The sequence below is a fragment of the Microcaecilia unicolor genome, chromosome 6, assembly GCF_901765095.1.
Source record: "Microcaecilia unicolor chromosome 6, aMicUni1.1, whole genome shotgun sequence".
Classification (NCBI taxonomy): domain Eukaryota; kingdom Metazoa; phylum Chordata; class Amphibia; order Gymnophiona; family Siphonopidae; genus Microcaecilia; species Microcaecilia unicolor.
Window position 1 is genome coordinate 121202110 of NC_044036.1, and position 12478 is coordinate 121214587.

At 46.8% G+C, this 12478-nt stretch overlaps 1 protein-coding gene across 2 annotated transcripts in view; it reads right to left on the reverse strand.

Moving 5' to 3' along the window:
- IVNS1ABP (influenza virus NS1A binding protein) overlaps positions 1–12478 on the reverse strand; it is a 124942-nt gene that overhangs the window by 99693 nt on the left and 12771 nt on the right. The window lies entirely within an intron of this gene.

Consider the following 12478-nt stretch of genomic DNA (forward strand, 5'->3'; position numbering starts at 1 on the left):
GCTAGGGATGTACATTCCATCAGAACACATTTGGCTTAAGGCGCATTTAAGATGATTTTGCATAAGCATTATAATGTGCATTAACCTATAGATTAAATGCACATTAAGACCGATTACCACATACAGTACAAGTCAAAAATCTGGACTGTTCAGGGATTGGGTCAGTCCGGCTTTTCAGATTTTCAGGACGTACTTTTAAAATTCAAATTTAAGGAAGAATAAAGAGATGAACAGGCATCTAGCATCTGTCTCTCCCCCCATCCGTCTTTGCAGCTTAAAAACTGCCTGAGCTCAAAGGAGAGGGGCCCAGAGCCACCCCACTGCAGCTCTCACTCCCCCCCCCCCCCCCCCCAAACAACTCCTGGTGTACCTTTTCAGAAGCAAGTCTTTGGTGCTGAAGCACCAGCCTTGCTCACAGGCTCTCTCTGGCCTCCATGAGGCCTCTCCATCTGACCCGCCCCTTCTGATACAACTTCTCGTTTTTAGAAGGATGGGACGGTCAGAAGAGGCCAGGTGCAGACCGGAGGCAGCCTGTGAATGGCATTGGAGGAGAATCTTCATTTCTATCCTCTCATTACTTTTTACATTACCACTGACTTAAAGGCCGCCCACAGTCAGTAATACACGAATCTAATTGATAAAAGCTGCCAACTGCCCAAAGAAGTTGTTCTCGCTGGTCTCCAAGCTATCCACTATCTTCTCCTCCTGCCCGTTTTGGGTCTTTCTGTACATATTTTGCCTCTTTTTCTTCCAAAAATATCTCCCTGAGTCTTTCATTCCTCCCTCTCCTACTTCTGCCCATGCAGCTACTGTCTCAACTCCTCTCTCTCCTTCTGCTCCTCTGGATTCTTCTAAACATGTGGTCCCCATTCCTCCCTTCTTCTTCTCCTTTGTCCCATATTGCTTGATTCCCTAGCCCCTTTCTGGGTCTAACCCAATTTGACAAAATGCTCCAATTAGGAAAACTAGTCCACTTGATCCAGTCCCATCAAACTGGTTGCTAGTTATTGGCTCAGTCCCCTAGCTTACTCCACGATCATTAGTAGCTTGACGACTGGAGAAGTCCCCATACACTAGAAATCTGCTTCAGTCAGGCCTATTTTGAAAAAAAAAAACCTTCCCTTGATCCCACCCTTTTTTGTAATTACCTCCCTGTATCTAACCTCCTGTTTTGAGTAAACTGATGGGACAATTTGTTTTCACTCAGCTCTCTCAACATCTTGAATCCTCAAAAATGCTCCACACTTTCCAGGCCACTTTTAGGTCAGATCACTCGACTGAAAGAATAACTGATACTCTTCTGAATGACTGCTGCTCTACCAATCAGGGTAGACCTCTTCTCAGTCTCATTAGACCTCTCTTCAGCATTTGATCTGGTTAGTCACGCTCTGCTACAGAAAGCTTATATCTTTAGGATTGTGTGATACTGTGCTTTACTGGTTCTCTTCTAACAGGTCCTTTAAGGTTGCCCTTTCTGATTCCATCTCTCCCCACTTCTCTGTGGTGTCCCCTCAAAGGTCTACACTTTCCCTGTTATTTTTTAATATCTCTCTGTCTCCTGACCACTCTCATTCGTTGTTACTTCTATGTAGACATTATTTTGGTCTCTTCCCAAGACCCTTAGAACTGTGATCTTTCTGGATTGCAATCCTGCCTTGATAAGGTTGTGCGCTGGCTCTCCCATCATCGTCTTCTTAATCAGCAGAATGCTGCTCTGTGGGTTACAGGACAACGTGCCTGTCCTTCGCTTTCTCCTTCCATTCAAGGTACTCCTATCCAACTGGTTGACTCTTGAATATTTTGAGTCCACCCCAATAGTGCCCTGACCTTTTCTACCTGGATTTCTTCTACTGTTACAGCTTTTTTTTTTCTCTAAGCCTAATCCATGTGCTCCACCCTTACATTAGCAATGAGAACTGTGCTACCCTTCTCTATGCCCTGGCCACATCCAAATTAGGATTGTAACATTGTCTCTATGCAGGTCTCCTAGCTATTGCTCAAACTACAAACAGTCCAGAATACTGCCGTACACATCCTCTCATGCCAGACGATAAGACATCTGTCCCTTCCTAAAATAGCATCACTGGTTGCCCATTTCATTTCAATTCACCCATAAAGTTCTCATTACCACCTTCACAGCTCTCCGATTAGGCACCCTCCTTACTAACGAATGCCCCCTACTGCCCCTTCTAGGATCCTTTGGTTTGCTTAAGACTCGTCTATCTGTCCCTTCAGTTTTTTTGTATGAGACTAGACTACCTGACATTCTGCATTTTTTTTTTTAATCTCGCTCCTTCTCTATGGAATTCCTTCACTCAGACTTAAAATCGGTGTTATTGTACCCTCGCTTTGGTAGCCTGCTGAAGGTTCATGTATTCTCTGTAGAGTTTAATGACCCCCTTTAGTTAATTCTCCGTGGGGGTTTTTTTGCCTCTGGAGGTGAACCTTGATCTAAGAAGTTCCAAGAGAAGAGAACATTTCTCTGGTAAGTGAACGCTATTTTGCTTTGTGCTTTGGGAACTTAAAAGGTTGGGGTTTAAAGGAGGAAGGGAAGGAGACCACATGGGATCATGAGTTGAGCGGCAGCGTTTTGCTGGAGCTCCGAGTCCCGTGCCCGATACCTGACAAAACTCCAGGTCCCTAAACCTCGTTGGACTGTAGCAAGTCACGCATTATATGGACAAATACCTGAGGAAGACAGCAGGGGCGATGGCACAAAGACCAGCGAAAAAAGAAAAGATAGAGAAAGTAAAATCAGCCAGCCCAGAGAAAAACAAAATGGCCGAGGAAGACGCGCCGCCACTTGGTGGATTCTCCGAAATGCAACTCACACAGCTTACCACAGCGGTGGTGAAAGCATGGGATCCGAAATGGGCAGAGATGGAGCAGAAACTAGAAGCCCTGGCCACGCGGATGGACGGAATGGGAACACAAGTAGGGGATCTAGAGACCTGCGTCTCAGCTCTGGAGGACGACAGCCGTAGCTACGGCCCAGACATAGGGACACTTGAACAACTGAAAGAGAGCCATGAGAAATTAGAAGAACTAGAAAATCGTTCCAGAAGGATCAACATCAGAATTGTTGGTTTAAAGGAGAAGGTTCCGGAACGTAACCTCGAATGTTTGCTTGAAACCTGGCTTGCTAAAGAATTGGCACTGACACCACAGGCCCGCTTGTAATAGAGCGGGCACACAGGGTTGGACGCAAAGCAGAAGATAACAACAGGCCGAGAGTAATTGTGGCGAAAATTTTCAACTATCGGCATAAAACAGAGATTTTGCAAGGCTTCCAGATGTGGCGAGACACCCTGACACATGACGGGAGCAAAATCCTAATCTTTCAAGATTTCTCCGCAGAGGTCCAACAGCAGAGACGACAGTTTCACCCTCTATGCACGACGTTAGTGCAGAGAAATATAAGATTTTCCCTGAAATTTCCCGCAGTGCTACAGATATCTATTCAAGGCCAATGGAAATCGTTTAAAATGGTACCAGCAGCGACGACAGCGATATAGGAAGCAGGCCTGATGGATGACATGTGAAACAGAAGGCCCACATTGGGACAACGGAGAAACAGTAAGAGACTAATTAATGAGACAATAAAGGGCATAGGCTTGAGAACCTAGGTGATCTCCACACTTCATCTTTGTAGTTTTAGAAGATGAAGGAAAAAGGTTTAAGAAGGTGGGTAAAGGGTAAGGTTAAGGGAAGGGGGGAAGGGGAAGACAAGCGCACATAGCCATAAGCCATGGTTTCCTAGAGTTAAACAGAGGTCAAGTAAGGAACAAATAGATCTAATAAGATCACATAAAAATATCCTACATGCCAATTAGAATCATCACGTGGAACATAGGGGGGGGGCTAAACTCTCCAATTAAGCGGGCAAAAATATTGACGGCGTTGAATAGGCACCATGCAGACATTGCGTGTCTGCAGGAGACCCACTTAACTGACAAAGAACATGACAAATTAAAAAAGAGATGGGTAGGGGAAGTATACTCTGTGCCAGCACGCAGGAAGAAAGGAGGGATAGCCATTCTCTTCCGTAAAGGTTTAACATACAAGGCTACGGAAATAGCGGCTGGACAAGATGGCAGATCTCATTCTTAAGGTGTGGATGCCAGGACTGGAGATAAAGCTGGTGGCTATTTATGGGTCCAATATCTACAACCCGGCTTTTCTTAGGACAGTGAGAAACCAGTGCATAACAAACGGAAAAGAGAAATTGATAATTGTAGGGGACTTCAACTTGGTAGCAAACCCTCAAATAGATTGCTCTAATAGCGCTTCCCCGCACCACACAGGGCAGAAGGCAAAAGCGCTGACACTGTTCACTAGAGAACACTCACAGGTCCAGGGCGCATGGAACGCTATCCAGACTAGATTATATACTGATAGAATGAACAGAACTCCCTTATGTGGTAACAGCAGACATTGGTCCAGAGGAAATCTCGGATCATGCTTTTGTAAGACTAGACCTGGATACGCAAGCTACCCGGTAAGGGATCAGGGGGTGGAGATTCCCAGCATACTTATACTCAGACAACAAGTTCGCACAATACATAGCAGTCAAATGGGAAGATTACGCAAAAAATAATGCTCAGCACACGCAGGCACAGCCGACCTTGTTTTGGTCCGCATCTAAAGCGGTTCTCAAGAGGAGACATTATGGCATATTGCAGTAAGCGCAATAAACGAAGGGTTCAAGGTATATTACTGTTAAAAGGTAGACTTAAAAAGGCGCAAAAAGAATATGCGCGGAACCCGTCGCGCACCACTGTGGAAGCTCTTAAAAGCATATAGACCACACTAAATTCCCTGCTGCATGAGAAAGAAAGCAGATCGGCATTATATTACAAATTTAGGAACAAGACTGGGCGATTGTTAGCTAAGATAATCAAAACTCAGGGAGGCCCCAGAGCAGTGACCACTATAAGAAATGCAATGGGGAACCTGCACACTGACCATGAGCAAATTGGACAAACATTCACTGAATATTTTATCAAGCTATATACACAACCCAAGAGATAAATCAGCCGGAGGGCATAGCTAGCTATATCCAAGAGGCAAAACTCCCTAGCCTTACAAGGCTGCAGGTGGAGAGTCTCAATGCACCACTGACCATGGAAGAGCTGCAGAAAGCCATCAAGGCGCTCAAATTAAGATCGGCCCCAGGTCCTGATGGGCTTACTGGCAAGTACTATAAGTTGTTACCCCCGAAAGCCCTGACTCACTTATTGGGCTACTTTGAAGAAGTGATACAGGACGGACACTTTCCAGATTTTGCCAACAGTGCTTTAATAACATTAATCCCTAAAGCAGGGATGCCCCCAGAACAGCCAGGATCTTACAGACCGATCTCACTTCTAAATGTGGAGGTCAAGCTGATGGCGAGAATACTGGCAGAACGTTTAACAGGGTGCCTACCCGACGCGATTGGCCCGGAACAGGTGGGCTTTATCAAAAAGCGTAGAGCAGTCCATAATGTCCGGAAATTGTTAATGGCGATGACGACATGCAGGGTGCGAGACTCTCCTGCCTGGGTAGTAAGTTTAGATGCCGAAAAGGCGTTTGACCAAGTGAATTGGAATTTCTTGTTTGCGGTTCTATCAAATATAGGCATATCAGGGTGGTTTATCAAGGCAATAAAAGTTCTATACACAGACCCCAGGGCTAGTGTGCTGGTGAATGGCAGAAAGGAGAGAGAGTTGCCCATAAAAAAAGGAACTAGACAGGGGTGCCCGCTCTCGCCTCTATTGTTTGTGCTGTCAGTAGAGCCCCTACTGCGCTAATGCAGAAAAAGAAAGTGAAAGGAGTTCAAATAAATGACAGGCTGCTAAAGGTGTTCGCTTACGCGGATGACCTGATGCTAATACTGACAGACCCCCTACATTCTTTAGCAGAGGTGTTGAGGCAAATAGAGAGGTTTGGGAAGCTGTCTGGGTTTAGACTGAATTATACAAAATCTCACATCCTCCTAGTCACTGAAGATAAGGGGGGGAATATGGTCAGGCCCTCAACAATTGAATTGGACCCGAGAACCAATTACATACCTGGGGATACAACTACCAATCTAGAGGCCCTCTACAGAGAAAATGTTAGAAAACTATTAGTAGAAACAGAGGAGAAGTTGAGTATGTGGAGATCACTGCCCATAACACTGTTGGGAAGGATTGCCCTCTTTAACATGTGTATAGCGCCCAAGTGGCTATATGTATTCCAAACCATCCCACTGCACTTGAGAAAAACAGACGAGAAGAAATTGACTAACATCATACAGACCTTCCTTTGGCGAGGGAGAAAAGCAAGACTCCTGCTGTCGACATTAACTATTCCAGTTGAATATGGAGGTCTTGGACTATTGAGTGTGCGACATCTAACAGTAGCTTGTGGGATGCGTCATATTAATGACTGGTTCAGAGGTACAGAGGAGTTTTCCAACACCAGCTTAGAATTGCAAGCAACACAGGGGATGCATTTTACGGACTATTTGCATGTGGGTGGAGGGCCCACTCCAGACCTGTTGAAATATTAAGGGATAATGCCGCAAGCTAAGAGGACATGGATTTGGATATGTCGGCTACATAAATTCTCAGCTAAAACGACACCATTTAGGTCCATATGCGGAAATAGGAATTTTGCCCCTGGAAATTTGTACGCAGTGTTCCACAAATGGAAATAAAAAGGTGCTCACTTTAGAAGGCAAACTGAAACCATTCCCAGACCTTCAAAGAGAGTATGGGATCGCAGAAAAAGACAAATTCCATTTCCTGCAGCTCAAACACTATGTAGATACCTTGCCGTGGGAGGACTTAACAGAAGATGTGCAAGAAGAACTAGCGACAGCGTTCTCATTAGAGGCTCAATGTTATGATTGGGGTCAGAACCCCTCTCAAACTTACCTCTTTCCTGGGGGTCAGCTTCTTAGCTGGCTTCTGTTTCTTTTGTCTGTCCTGTCTGAGCCGGCTCTGTCTCTCTGTGCTGGCAGCTTCCAGCAGCATGGCTCTAATTGTTTCACTATACTGCACCTGTGTGTGTTGCCTGAGTTGCTCTACCTCTCTTTGGATGTACTGGCTTCAAGTGTTTCACGGTGCTGTATTGGTGTGGGTTGGGCCTCTCTGGGTTTCAGTGTGCTCTCTGGGCCAGTGTGCTGTTGCCTGGGTCTAGGGAGTGTGACATCATCAGGGAGGGCCTTGATAAGGAAGTGGTGTTGTTTCCTTCAGAGCCTTTGCAACGGTGGTGTTTGCTTTAGGTAGGGTGGTGCAGTGTGCACTTCTGACTGTGTCTAGTTTCCCTGCTTGCTTTTGTTAAGGTCCAGGTTAGTGTTAGTGCAGTGTGCACTGGTGACTGTGTGTTTAACTTTCCTGCTTTTCCCTTATGGTTCCCCTGCTTTTCCCTCTTGGTTTTGGAAGCATTGCTATGTGTAGGGCTTTGGAAGCTCTGTTGCTGATAGAAGTACTTCAGGGTTTGGTGTTGTTAGGAACACTGCAGAATTTGCTGTTAGAAGTACTTCTGGTGTTTGTGCTATTAGGAGCATTGCAGTCTTTGCTGTTGGTGTTTGGTGATTTAGAATCACTTTTGGCTTATGTGTTAGCTTCCCTGCTTTTTCCTTGTGCCTCCCTTGTCTTCCCTTTTAGTGCTAGGAGCTCTTCTGGTTGCTTGCCAGAGTAGTGCTTAGGAAGCACCTTGTTAGTTGTATCTAGCTTGCTAGAGCAGTGCTTAGGTAGCTGGTTAGTTTTGTGTTTAGCTTATTAGTGTAAAGCTCTGCTTGTAGCTTGGTGCTTAGTAGCACCTGTGTTAGCTTTGTGTTTAGTTCCCTGCTCTGTTAGTTTAGGGCTTAGGAAGTCCCTTTCTTGAGCAGGGCTTAGGAGCTCCTGTTTAGTATAGGGCTTAGGAAGTCCTTTTGTCAGTTTACTGTTAGGAACACTCCTGCTGGTTTAGGGCTTGGGAGCACGTACATCAGTTTAGGTTTAGGAGTACTTCTGTTTCCAGTCCTGGTCCCTGTGTCATCCGGTATCCAGTAAGTCCTGCCAGCTACTCGAACCCAGGAGCTCAACTCCTGGGGGGCTTAGTAGCTAAGTGCAGGTGAAGCTGTGTGGACCAGTCCGGTGTTCCAGTCCTGTGTCCTCCAGTCCGGGGGATTCCAGTCCAGTGTTCCAGTCCGGGGGGTTCCAGTCCTGTGTCCTCCTGTCCGGGGGATTTCAGTCCAGTGTTCCAGTCCGGGGAATTCCAGTCCAGTGTTCCAGTCCATGAGTTCCGGCTCACTGGGCGGTGCCTGCAGTCCCTGCCGGTGTGCTTGCCCAGCGTTGGTTGGTGGGTTTTGCCTGCTGCTGTCGCTCCTCGTCAGCAGCCCAAGGGCTCACGTTTGCTCCAGAGCCCAGCCCCGCAGGCTCTGAACCTGAGAACCTGACACTCAACAAGTAGTACCTCTTAAATACCATCATCGGCACATCAGAGACACGGCAACGGAACTAGACTACAATCGATTGGCAGAACAATGGAATAAAGACTTACAGGCAGAAATATCAGTAACCCAGTTGAAAACATATATACTATCTATTCAACGGATAACCAAAGCAGCGAGCCACTGGGAAATGTTATACAAATTCGCACTGCGATTATACATGACCCTGCGGCGGGCATTTCATGTGGGGGTGTCCCCGTGGGGCACGTGTCCAAAGTGTTTAGAATAGGGAGCCACCTTAGGCCATATGTTCTGGAGATGCAAGCACATGGAAAGATTCTGGAGGATAATTACGAATTATGTCTCGAGACTGTGGAACTCAAGATGGACATATGACGCTGCCTTACTGTTTGGACATCCAGGGATAAAAATACGTAGGCCTAAAGGTTATATGGATTTTATAACTAAAGCAACAATCGCAACCAAACAGGTGATCTTGGCAGAGTGGATAACAGACAAACCACTGACCGAACAATTATAGAGAGTTAAAATGTTGTCTTTAATGCGCCTAGAACGGCAAGAACATTTTAATCTAGACTCACTGGCAGGGAACAAAATTTCAACAATGTTGGGCACCGTTGTGGCAAACTCTTACACCGGCAGCCAGAAGTTATTTACTTAACTTTTAGTAGTAGTTTATATGTTATGGTTAAATGAGGGAACTGTCGCTGGAGCTATGTGTCTTGGAAGGGTGGGATAGAGCGGGATGGGAGGGATAGGGACGGGGATAAGTGTTAGAGGGAGGGAGGAAGCAAGGAGGGGGAGGGGAAGAATAAAAGGGCGACGCCACCAGAAATCTGTGCAGAAGATCATGGAAGAGAGTTTACATAAAATCCTAGAAAATGTAAGATTGTCATAGGTGAATGGCGCAAGTTGTAATGTGTTTTTACTCTGATGGTTTGCCTTAATAAAAAAAGATTGAAACATAAAAGAGAAAGGGAAAATTAGGTTCTTACCGTGATAATTTTCTTTCCTTTAGTCATAGCAGATGAAGCCATTACGTATGGGTTGTGTCCATCAACCAGCAGGGGGAGATAGAGAGCACTCAACTTTTCGCAGTGCCTCATGGCCAGCTAGCTCCACTGCCTCTTCAGTATTTGAAGCTTCCAAAGCAGTATGGCAAACCGCAATGGGAATAACATGAACTTTCCTGACTGCAAACGATGGCCCCTTAACAAGGGCATAAACTCAAAAAAGGAGGGAATGAACTCATCCTCCTGGAGGGAATAAACTCGTCCTCCACTTTGTATAAACGGAGGGAATACTTGCATCCTCCTGGAGGGAATAAACATCCTCCCAAAACATGAACTGGAGGGAATGAACTCATCCTCCTATAACTGAAACAAGACAGCGCCTGGAGCTCTGACACCCGTCTCGCCTAGGTAATGGCCACTAAAAAGATGGCCTTCAGTGTCAAATCTTTCTCTGAAGCACGCCGAAGCGGTTCAAAGGGAGCTCCCTGAAGGGCCTTCAATACTAACCCCAGGTTCCAAGCTGGACAAGGTGCCCGCACGAGAGGACGGAACCGAAGCACCCCTCTAAGAAACCGTGCCACATCTGGATGAGCAGCTAAGTACACGCCTTCAACCTTGCCACGCAGGGAGGCCAATCCTGCCACTTGCACCAGCAGGGAATTACAAGCCTTTGTGTACACCATCCTGCAAAAAGTCCAGAATCGGCGAGACAGGAGCCCGCAACGGAGATAGCGCTCTTGAAACACACCAGACTTCAAACTGGCACCAAATCCTGGTATAAGCCACGGAATTGGAACGCTTACGGGCCTGCAGGAGAGTGAAAGTTACCTTATTTGAGTAGCCTTTATCTCTCAATTGCGCCCTCTCAATCGCCATGCCATAAGACCAAAGCGGCAGGCGTCCTCCATGGCCACCGGACCCTGTGACAACAGGTGCGGAACCAGAGGTAACGGAAAGGGAGCCTCCAACAGCATCTGTCAGAGGTCCACATACCAAGGCCTCCTGGACCAATCCGGGGCGATGAGCACCACTTCTCCTGGATGCAGCCGAATCCGCAGGAGCACTCGCCCTATCAAGGGCACGGAGGGAAAACATACAGCAAGCCCAGGGGCCAGGGTTGAGCCAAGGCATCCAACCCGGCAGAGCGAGGATCTGCTGAAAAAGCACGGGACTTTGGCATTGGAACTGGTCGCCATTATTAATTTCCTTTTTTTTTTCCTGCTCCCCTTGAATTCCTAATTTTGGATCTCCAATTTATGGACTTGAGTATCAATATTTACCTGTTTGATTGTTAATTTCTGTTGATATACTTTTATTTTTATGATGCTTTTCCAATCAAGAAGTTTCTTGTATATTTCTTTAAATTGAATAAATAAAATAAAAAAAATAAAAAAATAAAAAAAAGGAACTGGTCGCCATAAGATCCATCACTGGCTTGCCCCATTTGGCACATATCTGCAGAAATACATCGTCTGCTAGTTCCCACTCCGCTGGATCGATCTGATGCCTGCTTAGAGAGTCGCCTTGCACGTTGCTCTGACCTGCAATGTGAGCTGCTGACAGGGACTGTAGATGCAGCTCGGCCCAGTAGCAAATTTGTTCGGCCTGCGCGGCTAGAACTCTGCACTCAGTGCCGCCTTCTCGATTTATGTAGGCCACTGCTGTCGTGTTGTCAGACATCACCCGGACAGCCAATCCTTCCAGGGTCACTTGAAAGGCCAGAAGAGCCAGAAACACCGCTTTCAACTCCAGGCGGTTGATAGACCACTCCGACTCGTCGGGCGTCCACAGACTCTGGGCATGCTTCCCCTGGCAATGTGCGCCCCAGCCCTTCAGGCTGGCATCTGTCACCACTAGGCACCAATCGGGGAGCACCAGCGGCATTCCCCACCACAACATGCTGTCCGAGAGCCACCACTCCATACTGAGGCGGGCCGCAGGGAGCCAAGAAAGTCTGCACTGATAATCCTGAGATACTGGAGACCATCGTTGAAGTAGAGAATACTGTAGATGTCTCAGGTGCGCTCTCGCCCATGGCACCACTTCCAAGGTGGCCGTCATCGATCCCAACAGCTGGACAATGTCCCAAGCTTGCAGGCGGGGCATCCTCAGGAGCAGATGGACCTGATTCTGAAGCTTGCACCGCCCGCCTTTGCTCGGGAAGAAACACATAGCCCGAGGCTGTGTCGCACCTGGCCCCCAAATATTCTAGAGATTGCGAGGGGGGTCAGGTAACTTTTGGCCATATTGACAACCCAGCCCAGATTCGCCTTAAATCTGATGTTTTGTTTTTTTTAAACTTGCCCTGGGCAGTGTCAAAACAAACTCTCAGGTATTCCAGAGGCTGTGCAGGAACAAGATGACTCTTGGGTAAATTGATAACCCAACCCAGTCATCCAGAAAGGGAGTGGAGGAGTGGCCTAGTGGTTAGGGTGGTGGACTTTGGTCCTGGAGAACTGAGGAACTGAGTTCGATTCCCACTTCAGGCACAGGTAGCTCCTTGTGACTCTGGGCAAGTCACTTAACCCTCCATTGCCCCATGTAAGCCGCATTGAGCCTGCCATGAGTGGGAAAGCGCGGGGTACAAATGTAACAAAAATAAATAAATGCACCCTGATTGTATTTGAGGAAAGAAGCAGCCACAACCACCATCACTTTGGAAAAGGTTCTGGGCACAATCACGAGTCCAAAAGGCATCACTTGGAACTGAAAGTGCTGATCTAGTATGGAAAACCTGAGAAAATGATGAAGCTGCCAGAGCTGAAATTCCCCCAGTGGACAGCAGCTAGTACAGACTGCAAGGTTTCTATGCAAAAATGCCTAAGAAACTTGTTTATCTTCTTGAGGTCCAAAATGAGGCAGCCAAGCCCCCTTTGTTTGGCATCACAAAGTAATGAAAGAGCATCCAAGCCCCCTTTGTTTGGCACCACAAAGTAATGAAAGAGCATCAATGACCCCTATTAGGAACTGGAGTCAGAAATACAGCTGCTAACTCTTTAAAGAAAAGTTGAAAGAACCATGACCCACTTTGAAAATGTTT